This window comes from Trachypithecus francoisi, unplaced genomic scaffold (genome assembly GCF_009764315.1).
Source record: "Trachypithecus francoisi isolate TF-2019V2 unplaced genomic scaffold, Tfra_2.0 Lachesis_group16, whole genome shotgun sequence".
Classification (NCBI taxonomy): Eukaryota; Metazoa; Chordata; class Mammalia; order Primates; family Cercopithecidae; genus Trachypithecus; species Trachypithecus francoisi.
Genome location: NW_022681461.1, coordinates 43,874,461 through 43,887,716, shown reverse-complemented (window position 1 = coordinate 43,887,716; position 13,256 = coordinate 43,874,461). Strand labels below are relative to the sequence as shown.

General features: G+C 43.4%; 1 pseudogene; it reads right to left on the bottom strand.

Annotated features, from left to right (window-relative positions):
• Positions 1-10,233: 10,233 nt before the first annotated feature.
• Positions 10,234-11,961, bottom strand: LOC117099346 (annotated as a pseudogene).
• Positions 11,962-13,256: the final 1,295 nt, after the last annotated feature.

Here is a 13,256-nt window from a genome sequence, read left to right as displayed (position 1 = left end):
CAGCACTTTCACTGGAGGATATAACAAAAGTTCCATTATTAGGCAAGAATTGCCATCTGGTCACTTAGGCTTGCTTATGCCCAAAAACCAGTAGGCAAAAAAGGAGTCACCATTCTGCCATGGATACTTGACCCTGATCATCAGGTGGCGGTAGGGCTGCTGTTACTTTAGGGGTGAAGAGAACTGTATGTTTTGCACCCATGTAATCCATGGAGCATTTCTTGGTACTCCCCTGCCAAGGGACAAGTACTGCAGCAAAAGCCTAAGAACAGCCTGGAGACCAGGGCTTGGATCTTTTAGGATTGAAGTTGTGAGTCATCCACTATGTAAGCGATGTAGATCAACAGAGGTGTTTGCAGAGAGTGACAGGAATTTAGAAAAGGTGATAGAGGAGGGAATGATGTGAGTCCGTTTCAACCATTAACACCAGCAGCAGTGTGGGGGCTGAAGTTTGTAGGTTTCTCTGAGGAAACAGACCAACCACAATCCCCAATTTGCTGTTTGAAGAATGTATTATTATATGAACCAAGTGGATCTGAGGAGTTCAAGGTGTAAACTGAAGGGGCTGTGGTGCTGTGGTGTGTCACCCAGATCCCCTTTTGGGCTGAGGAACTCATCCCCAACTACTGGGTATATTGATGGCTCTAGGCTCTCAACTGAGCCCCTGGTTAGGTATTTGTCTTAGCCAAAGACAGTGTCCTCACTCATATTTCCTCTCCTCCCCAAGGCCACCTGTATATAATGACTGGTTACTATGGAGGTATGACTGGCCTTCTTGCCTCAACAAATCTGAAGGGCCATTTCAAATCCAAAACTTCCTCTAGGATCATCTGTGGCCTCCATTACCACTTCATGTGGTTTAAATTCTCCCTCCGCCAAATCCTACTGTCCTTATCCATGATACTAAGGAGGGCACTCTCTACTAAACCACCTGCCTGCATATGTATCAAAGTCTCAGAGGCTGATTGCTAGGGAACCCCACCTATGACAAAAGGGTATGTGTGATTTGGGGCAAAACCTAAGCTATTGTATCAAAGAGACCTAAGCATTAAACAGGTTTCATAAGAGAATGCCATTTCTGTCTGATGCAACAGTCCAGATGGTTTAGGCTCATAGGCAACTCTGCTCCACAAGGTTATTCAAGAACCTGGGCTCCTTTTTCCTCATTGATCTACTTCTTCCTTGAGTGTTACCTCATTTGATTGATTGAAGTTCTCCCATTATGTTCCCACCTATGGGAAAAGGAAAAGAGCATGGAGGAGAAAATGTCCATTGCTCTAAAGCTCACCATTTTGGCTCTCATCGGGATAACTTAGTTCTAGATATAGAGGATATTAGAAAATACAGTCTCTAACTTATGCATCTAGCCTCAACTCTGTTATTATAGAAGAAGGAGAACAGATTTTCATGGACAACACTTTCAGCCAAGCAGAGATGGCTAAGGTGGAAAGCAGGGCTTACTTCATGTATAAACACAGTGCTAAGCTAGGATGTTGAAATATTCTTCTGAAAATCATGGGGAGCCATTGAGTAGGGCAGGAATTAAATAGTGAATCATTTGTAAGAGAGAATATTATTGTGAGGCCAGCCAAACAATGATATGACTTTTTATATGGAAATGCTATTTTGTCACAGTATCTTCCATAAGAGATGTGATCTCTCGTTTGAAAATGGGCAGTGTTTCTGATCCCTGCTTTCTCCTCACAAAGAGAAAAGACCTAAGGGAAAAAATGAATGCTGTTCCTTCCAAAAAACTATGGATGGGTTGTTCTCAACCTTTCCTTGAAAGAAGAATTAGAGTAGTCTCTTCCTTCCCACTCCCCAAAACACAGGGACAGGGTCTCAGGATGAGACTTTGTGTATTACAAAAAGTAAAATGCCATCTAGTAATATTGACTGCAGTAATACTTGCGTTTTTTGCATTGTTGGAATTTTCCATTTGACATTGGAATACATTCTTAAATAAATGTGGTTATGTTATATATCATTTTAATGGGCATTTTTTTTGCTATATTTTTCTTGCTAATGACTCATTACTTGCTGTCTATTTTGTGTTTATTTTAGACTATGGTAATGATGTTAGACAGCAAATTTGAGCAATTTTCTTATTTGAGTTCAAAATGGGTAGTAAATCAGTAAAGACAACTCACAACATCAACAATGCATTTAGCCCAGGAGCTGCTAATGAATGTACAATGCAGTGGTGGTTCAAGAAGTTTTGCAAAGGAGGTCGGGCATGGTGTCTTACACCTGTAATCCCAACACCTGTAATCCCAGCACTTTGGGAGGCTGAGGCAGGCAGATCACTTGGGGCCAGGAGTTCGAGACCAGCCTGGCCAACATGGCAAAAACCCATCTTTAATAAAAATGCAAAAATTAGCTGGGGATGATTTTACACACCTGCAATCCCAGCTTCTTGGGAGGCTGAGGCAAGAGAATCGTTTGAACCCAGGAGGCGGAGGTTGCAGTGAGCCAAGATCAGGCCACTACACTCAGGCCTGGGTGACAGAGCAAGACTCTTGTCTCAAAAACAAAAACAAACTAACAAAACAAAACAAAAAAGTTTTGCAAAGGAGACGAGAGCCTTGAAGATGAGGAGCATGGTGGCTGGCCATCCGAAGTTGACAACGACCATTTGAGAGCAATCATCGAAGCTGATCTTACAACTACATGAGAAGTTGCTGAAGAACTCAGCGTCAGCCATCCTCTAGTCATTCAGCATTTGAAGCAAATTGGAAAGGTGAAAAAGCTTGGTAAATGGGTGCCTTGTGAGTTGAGTGAAAATTTTAAAAATTCATCGTTTTGCAGTGTCATCTTCTCCTATTCTATGCAAAAACAATGAACCATTTCTTGATTGGATTGTGCTATGTGACAAAAAGTGGATTTTATAAAACAACTAGAGATGACCAGTTCAGCGGTTGGACCGAGAAGAAGCTTCAAAACACTTGCCACAGCCAAACTTGCACCAAACAACAACAACAAAAAGGTCATGGTCACTGTTTGGTGGTCTGCTGTTGGTCTCATCCACTACAGCTTTCTGAATCCTAGCAAAACCATTACATCTGAGAAGTATGCTCAGCAAATTGATGAGATGCACCAAAAACTGCAATGCCTGCACCTGGCATTGATCAACAGAAAAGGCCCAATTCTTCTCCACGACAATGCCCAACCACACGTCGTACAACCAATGCTTCCAAAGTGGAACAAACTGGGCTACGAAGTTTTGCTTCAACCGTCAAATTCACCTGACCTCTCCCCAACCACCTACCACTTCTTCAAGCATCTCGACAACTTTTTGCGGGGAAAACATTTCTACAACCAGCAGGATGCAGAAAATGCTTTCTAAGAGTTCATCCAATCCCAAAGCATGGATTTTTATGCTGCAGGAACTAACCTATTTCTTATTGGCAAAAATGTGTGATTGTAATTGTTCCTATATCACTTCAAAGTTGTATTTGAGCCTAGTTACAATGATTTAAAATTCAAGGCCTGAAACCGCAATTGTTTTTGCATCAACCTAATATATGGGGGTGTGTGGAAGAAAGAGTGTTGGAGTCATTTGGGTCCAGTCAAGAGAGTGTGCTTGGCTCAGCCGTGGCTCTGCCTCTAGATTTATGACTTTTCTCAAATTGCTTGGCTTCTCTGGAATTTACTTCTAAATTAGGACATTTGACAAAATAATCTAGAAGTTTCCCTTCAGCTTAAAACCTTAACTTACTCTGAATAGGTCTTGAAACTAAAATTTGGAACCAGCTAGAGTTAGAGGCCAAGAAATGTTTGTTGAATTTAATTAAATTTCTGATTTTTATTTTAGCAAAGCAAATCATTGCTTGACCCTCAGCCCACATGGGAAAACCACCCCTAACATTACAACAGCAGTAACAACAACAAACAACTACGTGAGCTTTCTACGGCCTCTGATGAATTATCTAAGTGAGTAGATGAGCTTTCTTTTTATCTGCCTGTTCCAGACGCAGATTTCACTGAATGATGAGTGAAGGGGAAATTCCAAGAGAGGGGCCCATCTGCACGGCCCATGGCCTCCTGGAGTCTATCTCATATATCACAAAGGTGGAGAGATAAAGAGGACACAATGGAACATCTAATGTGCTCTTTTCCTCATGGTATTTTGATGTCTATGGGAAAAGAATTATGAGGGATTGTCCATTTAAACTAGAGCACGCCAGGTCTCTCGGGGTTGGTATTCAGTTTGGGCAGTGAAGCACATTCTCAGTTTCACACAGCTGGCTTGGGAGTGGCAGACACATTTCCACTATTCTGGGTCTGGTTCAGAGAGGAAGATCACTGGTTACTGTCTGTGACTGCAGCAGCTTAGGGAGCCAATGAAGAGAGAGGTGAGAGGCTGAGGCAGAATGAAATTCACTGAACTGAAAATTCACCGGAACACTAAGGCTCATATTGGCAAAAAAAGGACCACGTGACCTCCTGCAACCACTTCTGACCCTGACCCTTCATTTTCTAGATCTTAAAAAAATAAAGTAGCACCTGCGGGACGCTCAGTCTTGAGTGACTTGAATAAACCTGAGCTGTCAGCTGAAGGGCAAGAATCATATATTTGTGATTAGAATCAATGAGCAGCAAGGCATGTACACAAACTGCCAATACTTTGATGGCAAATCCTTCCTTTTCAGATATTTTTGAAAGGCTAATTTACTTATAAATTTTAATCTCCCCCAGATTAGTGGTCATGTCAGCACTTAAAATGCTGGCAGGGGGAAATATCAGTATCACGTTTGTCTTTAAAATGGGAGACACAGGACACCTGGCCTCTGTTAATACAGGGACACTGTACAAGAACAAACTAGGGCACAATACAGTTCTTATTCTGAATTGGAATCCATCTGTACTCTACAGTAGGAAGACAAAAGGGGATTGTTAGCACTTAAGGCACCTTGACACAGTCGTACCGTTTGACTCTTTTATTAATTGCCCCATCTGCTAAGTGAGAGCTCTCTGACACAGGTTGGCGCAGAACTCTTAAAGCCCTTAGTCTGCTTCCTATTGGTTCCACATGTGTTTGTATTTGTTCTCAGTAGGCAGAGATTCCAGAGAGAAAATGAACCGCTGCAGATCGATTGCAGTATCAGTCATGCAGAAGACATGGTGAAGCGTGCCATTTGATTCTGATCTAGTTTTAACCCTTGGGAGACGGTTGCCCTGGTTCCCTTGGCTTTTGTTTGCCTGGGTTTTTGTTTGAAGGCTCAAATGCTAATAGTGGGACAGAAAAGGCAGTATGATGCCCTCATTTTAGGAAATGCAACATTTCTCCTTTAAGTCATCAGTTCTCAAAAATCTTTTGTCTCTGTCTTGGAGAGAGCAATAGAAAAACCAGAAAGCATTAATGTTGGGGAGGGTGTGTGTGTGTGTGTGTGTGTGTGTGTGTGTTATTGCTGCTGTGAAAAGATATGCTCTGTTTACGTAGCCAGTGATAATTTCCAACAAAAGTACATTGACAGTGCAGGCAGTCTGGGTCTAAAATGACAAAAGACAGACCAACCAAACTCAAGAGTTTACTTAGGCAATCATTCTCCCTGGTATGATTTGTCTTTGTCTTTTCCTTTTTATTTTGTTTTAAGGAGATTCAATGAGATTGAGCTAAGGATGTGGTGTCTATTTCAGCCTCAGCTTTGCAATTTCCGCATTTAGCCTGGATTATGTTACAGCCAACGCATGCTGGGATATTTTTCTACGTACAATTTGGAGATAAAAGAAACAGGAAAGGCGTGGCATCTCCTCACAAAGTTCCTTTATCATGGACTCTGGGGCTAGGGGTTGCATGGTTGTGTGTGCGTGTGTGTGTGTGTGGGTGTGTGTGTGTGTAGAGAGAGAGACAGAGTGACAGAAAGAGTGACAGAGATAGTGAGAGAAGTAGGAAAAGATTAAAAGTCTTGGGCCACCAAACAAAGCTCTTGCCTCTTGGTGATGTCCTTTATCTTCTCACTAAGGATATCTGAGTTCTCTGCTCTGTTTTCTGAAACTCCAGGAACCTAAAACTGGAGATGACGGGGACAGGGCTGAGGCCTGGTCTCAGCATACAGTGGAGAGCGTAAGGTTCAGGAATTACTTAGTACAATGTTTTTGTCAGCCCCTGAAATTGCATTTTCTGCTACAAGTCTGTCTTTAAGGCTCCACACCCTGCTCTGCTTATATAAGCAGGCTGTCCCTTTCTTCCCTGTAAAGGAGCATTGTATCCCTTGGGACTCTTGCTATTGGGGGCAATAGAAAACATAGTCCAATTGACTTCCTTAAAATGTGTTTTATGAGTTCACATAAATGTATGGGGTAGCGATAGAGTTGACTTTGGACATGCCTGAATTCAGTGACTCCAAATTTTCTCTGCTCTTCTAAGTCTGGCTTCATTCTCAGGCTCCATTTGGTGGCATGATGGCTGAATTAATCTCCTCCAATTTCATGTCCTGGTGGAAAGAGAACCTGTCTTTCTCCTAGTAGCTCAAGAAAATATCTCAGTGGGTCTGGCTTAGACTGATTTACATGCACAACAATGAATCAATCCCTGTGGCCAGGGGCATGAAATACTCTGTCTAAGGCTAAAACCATCCTATTCCTAAAACTGGGGTAGAAGTCAGTCTGAAGTTCATGGGCTAACATTTGTGAGAAGGTTGTTTCTAAGAGAAAAGTCTGGGTGCTATTATTGAAAGGAAGAGCAGAGGCTGCCCATCCAAAGAACAGTCCAAAAGTTATCCACTGCCAGAGTCTTATAAGCTCAAAAGAAACAGAGTAACCTGGTCAGTTCCATAAAGGTGCGCGCTCTCTCTCTCTCTCTCTCTCTCTCTCGCTCTCGCTCTCACTCTCTCTCTCTCTCTTCCCCTCCCCCCTCTCCTCTCTCTCTCTCTCTCTCTCTCTCTCTCTCTCCCCCCTTGGCTTTCTTTCTGTGTGTGTGTGTGTGTGTGTGTGTGTGTGTGTGTGTGTTGGCAAGGATATTGATTAAACATACTGCTTTCAGGGTCAGATATCCTGGGATCATATCCTAATTCTGAAAGTTACTAACTTTTTGAATTTTTTATAAGTTACTTAAAATTTTGGATTTACATTTATGCTATAAAGATTTAAGGTAGGGTTAACTCAGCATAATATCTAAATAAATAAGCATTTTACATTTTATTAATGATCTCATTTGTTTGTTCTTGCCTACTCCTGCCATACATAAAAATAACATTTCATGATAATTAAACAATTTCTCATAAGCAATTTATGTTTTAAACATCAACTCTTATACAACTCTCAAGATACTAGCTGACAGCATCAGGTAGTGTCTTGAGAGCTGTACAAAATTTTACTTTCCTAAGTTCCCCTCTGTATTTCAGAAGGATAAACTGCTTTTTCTTATGTGGTATATATTCCCTACTGCCACAGACTCTTCTTGAGAGAGTAAGTTTTACCTAAGTGGACCCAGAATGACTGTGTCTCTATGAAGGATGAGATGACTTGTCTTTTCAGTGAAAACATCTTTTGCTGCATTAAGCTTGTGCCCCACTGCAGGAATCTATTAGTTCACAAAACTTTCACCTTCCCACAAATGTTTCAACAGCTGGGACGCAAAGTCTCACTTAGAGACAAATGTGCACACCACATTTACAGTCTGAAATTCAATCTTCTAACATCAATTGATTAGAATGAACATTAAATGCATTGTAATTCTTTTCATTTAAATGGCAGCCAATAAATTTATACCATAACCCATCCCCTATTTCAATAGCATATTCAAAAAGTTTTAATTAATGTTATTTTTACCAGCTGATGTCTAATATTTACTAAATTTTTCAGGTGCTCAGGGCATGTAGAGTACCCCAGTATTTACAGGGCTATACATGTACACACACACACACACACACACACACACACACGGCAAGTCATACTTTCTTCGTGGCAATTAGGAACATGTTTCTGATTATTTTCTTTAAAAAGTATTTCAAGGCTGGGCGCAGTGGCTCATGCCTGTAATCCCAGCACTTTGGGAGGCCGAGGTGGGCAGATCACGAGGTCAGGAGATCGAGACCATCCTGGCTAACATGGTGAAACCACGTCTCTACTAAAAATACAAAAAATTAGCCGGGTGTAGTGGCAGGCGCCTGCAGTCCCTACTACTCAGGAGGCTGAGGCAGGAGAATGGTGTGAACCCAAGAGGTGGAGCTTGCAGTGAGCCGCGATCATGCCACCGCACTCCAGCCTGGGTGACAGAGCGAGACTCCATCTAAAACAAAACAAAAAAAGAGAGAGAGAAAAAAGAGAACTATTTCAATAGGATTCCCTCTACCTCAAGTACCACCTCCTCTGAGGGATCATCTCTCTTAATCAGTTTGCACAGTGCTTGGCGTGTAGTTAAAGCTCAATAAACATGAGCTATGTTCAACTGATTATAGTTATTATGTGACTTTAATTATTAAACAGTACTGTTGATAATGTTAATTCTACTGGACTCCTTAGTTTTCTAAACTGGGAACCATTTTATGTGGATCTCACCCATATTTGATTAAACCCCTCAGGCTATCTCACTGACCCAAAGGGATTGAACACATTATTATTCCTGAAAAATTATCTGCTGTAAGTTCATCTCTTTTGTGGATGTTTACAAACCTCTTTTCCTGAAAGTTTCATATACTCCAGCTAGCCTACCTTCTAATGAAATATGTATCCTGAGAAAAGAACATTGCTCCCTCCCAACACCTGCTGAGGACACTTCTGTTTTTCCCAAGTTGCTCTTTTCCTCTTTTTACAGTGAATGTATCATTGTCTAACATACCGAGTATCATTTACTTTACTGATTATATTTATTCTTCTATTCTTGGCCTCTCCCTGGCAGAATCTAAGTTCCATGAAGGCAGAAGATTTTTGTGTCTTCTGTTTGTTGACTGATGTATACCAGGCATCTTGAGCACCATTTCTTTCTGTCTTTCAAATGACATTTTTCATTGTACAGGTTTCAGTCGTACAGGTTTATAGTGTTTCTGGGATAAGAGCAGCTTTATTCCAAGTAAGAGGAGGATTGGAGTGTTGATCTTGGTCAATCTTTTTTTATTGCCATCCTACTCATACTATGAACGTCTTCCTACCTGGCTGCATTTTGGAATGGGCAACTAGTGTGACTTGGTACTCATGGGCTTCAAACTACAGAATGAGAAGACTGCATAAATTCCCATGATTCAAAGACTCCCTGATGTGTTGGTCGGCTAGGGGGAGGAGTGGGAACTGAATACATGAAAGGGAAAATACTATAGTGTCTTGAATTATTGAGGCTAAAAACCTATTTCATTTTTGGACATCATCTTTGTCTCTTGTACCTGGGGAGAACCAAATCCTCTGATGCTTCCTTCCCAGAATTTTCCTGCACCAATTATCAATTTATTAGCTGAGTTGAATGTGACAAAAACTCCAAAATTATGGTAGCTTCATCAAGATAACATTATAGTTCACTTTTTCATAAAAATAATGCAAAGGTAGAAGGATTGGCATGGTGGCACCATGGGGTCATCAGGGATGCAGGCATCTTTCAACACTACCATATCTAATGTGTGGTCCTTATCTTCCTGATCCAGGATGGAGGCAGAGGATGTGCCTTTATATCTGTATTCCAGGCCAGAAGTGCTATGAAAGTATATGGAAAAGAGACGCAAAAATGCTCCTAACACTGTTGCTATAATTTAATTGCCAGAACTTAGTCTTATGGCTATTACTATCTATAAAGGAGGTCTGGAAATGTAGCTTTTATTCCTGATGGCCCATGTCATCAGAAAATGTTGCATTATTTTTTATTTTTTTTGGCACCAAAGTCCAGTCATTTAATAACAAATGCTCCCTCCACCCTCACTCCGTCACAGCACCCTGAGAAGCATGGGTCCAACTGTGTGGGAGGGGGCTGTGGAAAGCCAGGGTGAATGGAGGCAGCAGGTAAGGGGCTGGGTGGGTCCCTGCCCCTCCTATCACTGGCTCCTAGGAGCACAGAATCAGTCTGGGCATAGAGACCTCTTCTCTGCCTAGGCACCGGCAGGGCAGCTCCATCCAAAGGAGGCCAGGGCTGTCCACCAGCCCAGCCAGAGAGCATGAGGAGTCCTCTTTTTACAGTGAGTGTATCACTGGCTGGAGAAAGGAGGAGGAGAAGAGCGACTGTGTCCATCACACTTAGGTCCTCTGGCCTGCCTCTGCCACGTCCAGCTGCTAGGAGCTGGCCTTTGTCCTGTGAGGGGCCACTGGCACTCACTCCAGCCTTGGCTTCTTGGCCTTCTTCTCAGACCTCACCACCTCATCGTGGGCTTTCCGCTTCTCCACCAGCTTGTTGGCTTCTTGGTTTTTCACCTCTTGCCAAACATGATCTTCTGGTACAGGTACTTCTCCTGCTTCTTCATCATCATAATGGCCAGGCATTTGGCTTCCCTCTCCTCCTCCTGGGCTAGCCGCTGCTCATCCTCCAACTTCAAGGTGCCTGTCTTCCCCTTTATTCTCTGCTCCTCCAGGGCTGCCAGCTGGGCCTCTTCCTCCTTTTTTTGAACCAGCCTCTGCATCTTCCTCCTCCTCCTCCTCTTCCTTTTCTCCACCTTCATCACTATCACCTTTGTTGTCGTCTTCCTCTTCCTCCTTCTCTTCCGACGCATTCAGGATTCCTAGGTCCCCTCCCCGCTGCAAAGCCAGCAGCCTCAGCTTTTCAGGTGGGATGTAATCTCCTTCCTTCTCGGTCACAAAAGGTGAAAGGTGTGGGGCCGGCTGCACCCCAGGGAAGTACTCTGCCACGGGGAGGAGAAGCCTAGCGTTTACCAAGTCAAACACGCACTAGGGCTGCAGGTAGCACCTGCCAATGATGGAGGTCTGCTGCCCAGGCCGGTCGAAAATCTGGTGGGTGATGTGAGAGTTCGTGACGTCATAGGTGGCCCCAATGCACAAAGACTTGTCCCAGGACACTTCCCCCAAAAAACTCCTGATGACAAAGGCCAGGGCCTCATGGGGCACCTCTAGGTTCAGGAAGAACTTTAGGCTCTCAGAAAGCTTCTTGTGCTTCTCCTGTGCCTCCAGCTCCTTCCTGCGATCTTCTCCTGTGCTGACGTCTCCCCATCGGTGGAAAACTCATCCACCTTGGGCTTCTCCTCTGTGGCAGGCACCACCATGCAGACCAGGCTGGCACTGAGGGCTGCCAGTTTCTCCTTGGAGCTATTGGAGTCCAACGCATGGGTGCCCTCAATGGCCTTTGCCTCTCTTTGGGCCTGACCCTTGAGCTTTAGTGGGTGGTGGAGGTTGAATCACTGGCAGAGGCAGAAGTTGACGAAGCCCAGCAGGGTGGCCTAGAACTTGGTGAAGGTGGCCATGACCCTGTAGTCCATGTCTGCTGGGTGGTCATGGGAGAAGGCATAAGTGGTGCTGTCCCAGGACCTTGACCTGGTAGTGAATGCCTTTGATGGACAGAAAGACCTTGTGGCAAGGCATGAGCAGCGATGATGTAGTGCATGAACTCCATGGTGAGTGGTCTGCACATGGCCCTTGCCAGTCTGTGGGAAGGTGGAAAAGAGGAAGCACAGGGAGAAGGCGTTATTCAGGTCCCACAGGGCATCGATGAACGTGGGGTACCATTCCTTGATGATGTGGTCAAGTTTGTAGTTGGGCTGATTGTCCTTTAGATGGTCTACAGTGTTTCCACTTGCTCTTCCCATAGGCCTTCTGGAGCTTCCGGACTAACACCTTGTATTCTCGGAACTTGTTGACGATGGCTTCATGGAGGAGAAACCTGATGTCTTTGACAAGGTAAAAAGTTCGGGCCGATGTAGAACCCTTATTAACCTTCTTCTTGTGTTTGGGTTCATGGGGATAAATGCCCTTCAGAATGCACAGCCGCCTAAAGTCAGCCAGGCTTAGCTGGAGCTTCTTACGGGCTTTGTTCTGGGTGATGTAGTTGGTGGCCGAGCCTCATTCATACTTCTTCTTCCCAAGGCCTCCCATGGCTCCATGTTAAGGAGCCGACTAGAGCTGCACAGATGGACAGCGCCACTTCCTCCCAACAAGGTTTTTATTACTAAGAAAGAGAGAGAGAAATTAGTAAGTGGGCAAGTTGCCTTCTCAATTCAAACCACCTTTATGATACTCAGTAACTAGAACCCAAGTTGTTATAATTACTAAGTACCTCAGCTTTCTTCTCTGCAAGTTTAGAATAGTATTCTCTTCATTTCTTTCTCTAGCTCAAATATTTAAAATAGCTTCCAATTAACAACTGGAAAATTTTCAATTTCACTAGTGGCATCATATGATAGAAAGAATCAAGTTTAGAAATACCTGAAAATAAGAATGATGACTTCTTATGATACTGGGTGTTGGTTGGGTTCCTCTGCCAGTCTCACCCAGTCTTACTCATGCAGCTGCAATTAGCTGGAGGGAGGGTCAACTGGAAAATCCCAGATGGATATAAGTCCCACTCATCTCAGGCAGTATCTGCTGGCTCTTGGTTGCGGCACTGAGGTTCTCCTTCACGTGGCCTCTCATCCTCCAGGAGTGTAGGCCAGCTGCTTTGTGCTCACAGGGCTACTGCATTCCCAGTTGACAAAAATCTATGTTGCAAGGTGTCTTAGGTCCTAGCTTTGGCAACCATGCTGCTCCTGATACATTTCTATCACAAGTCCAGTCCTGAGCCAAGGGTTGGAGAAATAGTCTACATTTCTGTTTGGGAGAAGAGGCAAAGGCATATTGAAAAGGGGAATGCTTTCTAGGACAGGAAATTGTGGTCATTTTTTGGTAATTCACACTAGTAGCTACAGGATTTTGGACAAACCACTTAATATGACTGAAATATCAATTTCCTCATCTGGAAAATAGGGTTGGTAATTACCCTGAGGGTATTTCAGAAATAGATGATGTCAGACTTAATAAAGTGCCTAGAGTAAAATGATATTTAGTCAATATTAATTCTACCCGATTCAAGGTTCTCCCAGATCCTGCCATACATCCTCCTGACTCTTTGTGGACCCTGCACTCCAGCTAATCTCTTCATGGTCCTCTGAAGCTACCACTGAGGTTCCCACTTAGTGCTTCTGCCATTCCCTTTAACTGAAATGTTTTTCCTTCCCTTCTTAGTCTAAAAAGCTTTATCCATATTTTAGCATATGAAGTCATTTCCTTAATCAATTTTTGCCTCCTCTGGTCACCATTATTTTTTGGTTGTCTAAATTCTAGCAGCCCTTGTAACTTATGCCACAATCTCGCTCTTTGATTATATGGGTTCCTGTGAATTTTGCATTGCCTTA